This window comes from Colobus angolensis, unplaced genomic scaffold, assembly GCF_000951035.1.
Source record: "Colobus angolensis palliatus isolate OR3802 unplaced genomic scaffold, Cang.pa_1.0 Scaffold203, whole genome shotgun sequence".
Classification (NCBI taxonomy): Eukaryota; Metazoa; Chordata; class Mammalia; order Primates; family Cercopithecidae; genus Colobus; species Colobus angolensis.
The window spans coordinates 4078302-4081066 of record NW_012115189.1 but is presented as its reverse complement, the minus strand read 5'-3'; the positions used below and the strand labels follow the sequence as shown (position 1 = coordinate 4081066).

General features: G+C 50.3%; 1 protein-coding gene across 3 annotated transcripts in view; it reads right to left on the bottom strand.

Annotated features, from left to right (window-relative positions):
• CASP8AP2 (caspase 8 associated protein 2) overlaps positions 1-1331 on the bottom strand; it is a 39516-nt gene extending 38185 nt beyond the window's left edge. Inside the window, exon 1 of one of the 3 annotated variants that reach the window (XM_011941934.1) lies at positions 1291-1331. The gene's annotated coding sequence lies outside the window, so the exon portion shown is untranslated. Of the gene's footprint in view, positions 1-1116 lie in introns of all 3 variants that reach the window. The other 2 variants (XM_011941935.1, XM_011941933.1) reach the window with 2 other exon arrangements.
• Between the last annotated feature and the right edge of the window lie 1434 nt (positions 1332-2765).

Below are 2765 nucleotides of genomic sequence, written 5' to 3'. Positions count from 1 at the left end.
AAAAAAAAAAAAAATCACTACAAAACTGAGATTGTGTCCTTATTGTAGACGCTAAAAGATAAAAAATAAAATTTAGAGAAAAACACACAAGCATTTGTAGAGAAAAACAGGAAAAAGCCAGAGGAGACAGACAGTCTGTATTTTTGCGCTCATGGGAAAGGCTAATACTAACACAGCAAGACCCCAGAAGAAAATGTGAGGGGCAAATACTAACAAAAGCTATCACATATGGCACATTTACTATGTTCCAGGTACTAACCTAAATGTTCTAAATACGTTATTCACTTAGTTTAAATCCTACCCAGAGTTCTATGAGGTCCATATTATCCTTTTTCCCATTTTACAGATGAGGAAAACACAGACGATCAAGAAATTGCACAAGGCAACCAGCTGGTAAGTGGCAGAGCTGAAATTAGACCCCAGGTCTGTCTATAAAGCAAGATAGCCAAAATCAAGAATATTCAATGCAATATAAATGTTTTTGGAAAGAAGACCATCTCTTGTAAAACGGAATGCCAGGAAAAGATAATTGGAGGGCATAGCGGGGATAGGAGGGCAGATGGGAGAATCCCTGCCATGAAAGCCTCTGTTCCCCCTCCAATCAAAGAGGCGCTGAGGAAGATGGGAGGAAGGGCCTCGAGGAGAGGCGAAATGTTTGCTGGTGGAGATGTGGAGAACGGTAAAAGACCAAGGAAGAGTCGAAGACAACTTGATGCCTGAAGTACAAATGCTCAGCTCCCGCGAATTCTACATTCACATCTGAGTTAGGGCCTACTATGTGCTAGGGATGAATCTAGGCGCTGCAAAAATGAAAATAAACTTATTTAGGCATGTTGGTTTGATGCCTAAATAAACGTTTCAGAAGCAATCAACATCAACGATCACCTGACACTCCAGGAAACCCATTTCTCCAAAGAACTCCATCTGAAAGCTTTTAAGAGCATATTCCGAAGAGAGACTGGATGGTGGGGGGGGGGGAGGGCAGGACAAGCGGCCGAAGGGACAATTCCTGGACGCGCCCGCCCATAGACCCCCTCCAGACCCTCTCGAGGGACGACGGAGGGACGCAGGGAGCAAGCCCTGAAGCTGCACCGGGGGCGGAGGGAACGTGGCTACCTGCGCAGCCAAACGTCAGGCGCGGCCCTTCCCCGACCTACTTGGCCGCTCCAGATGGACTCCCTCCGACTCTCTGGCTTCCCAGGGGCCGCCGACCTCCACTCGAGGGACTACCGCGCCATGCAGCCTCTTTCTTAGCAGTCCCTCACGGCCCGGGCCCCTAAGGCAACTTACCCGCCCTGCCCGGCCCAAGACAACCCGGTTCCTTTCTGCCCACCGAGGTCTCCCTGGCATCTCCACCAATACCAGAGCGCAATCAGGGTACGGAGGCGGGACTGAGTGCCTACGGCCAATCATATCAGACGCAAAGCACGTCGCAGCGCCCACAACTAGTTCCCGCCTTTGGAAGGGAAAAAAAAAACACGGTTGGCGCCAAACTCCAGTAATCTTCGTAGGGCTTTAAGAGAAACAGGCGGGGTGTAAGGTGGCGGGGAAGGCGACGGGGCGGGGCTTCAATACGGAAGGGACTGACCTGAGTAGAGGTAGGGGCTGGGCCCGAGAGAAGCTCTTTAGTGAAAGAGACAGGAAGCCTTGAGAAGTCTGCCGTTTATTTAATCCTTTACTCTTAAAATTCTGCTGTCAGCTGCGTGCTAGACAAAGTGCTGGGCTCGATTACGATGAATAAATTTGTTCCCTGCCCTCAGATGCGTTCCTGGATGATAGGCAAACAACTTAGCTTCGGATGTTGGGAGCCTTACGGAGGGGATACTAGTCTAGCAAGGCAGGAGAGAGAAGAGCTTGTTAGAGGGTGGAACACCTGACTTGTCTTATAGAACCTGTAGTAATGGGGGGTGCCGGTAGGTCTAGCCTCAGGAGCTCAGCCTGCGCATTGATAGGTGCGAAAATGAGGCCACCTTCTCGCTACTTATAGTCTGCCTATATTCATCCCTACCCATTTCCTCTTGGTTGTCCACTTCGCTTTTTTTTTCTTTTCGCTTTGTCGGTCAGGCTGGAGCGCAGTGGCGCGATCTTGGCTCTCTGCAATTTCCCCCTCCAGGGTTCGACAGATCCACCCACTTATGTCTCCAGAGTAGCTGGGACCACAGATACAAGCGACCACCACCCCTGCTGTTTTGTTTGGTTGTGTTTTTTTCTGAGATGGAGTTTCACTCTTGTTGCCCAGGCTGGAGTTGCAATTGCGCGATCTCAGCTCACTGCCTCCCGGGTTCAAGTGATTCTCCTGCCTCAGTCTCCCGAGTGCCTGGGACTGCAGGAACGTGTTACCACGCCCAGCTAATCTTTGTATTTTTAGTAGAGACAGGGTTTCGCCATGTTGACCAGGCTGGTCTCGAACTCCTGTCCTCAGGTGATCCACCCGGCTCGGCCTCCCAAAGTGCTGGGATTACAGGCGTGAGCCACCCACGCCCGGCCACCCCTGGCTAATTTTTAAAATTATTTGTAGACATGGGGTCTTGCTATGTTGCCCAGGCTGGTCACAAACTCCTGGGCTCAAACAATCCTCCCGCCTCAGTCTCCCAAAATGCTGGGATTACAGGTGTGAGTCACTGCGCCTGACGCCATTTAGTCTTAACTGCCATATCAACCGATTCATTTTCATTCTTTTTTTTTTTTTGAGATGGAGGTTTGCTCTTGTCGCCCAGGCTGGAGTGAAGTGGCATGATCTCAGCTCACTGCAACCTCCACCTCCC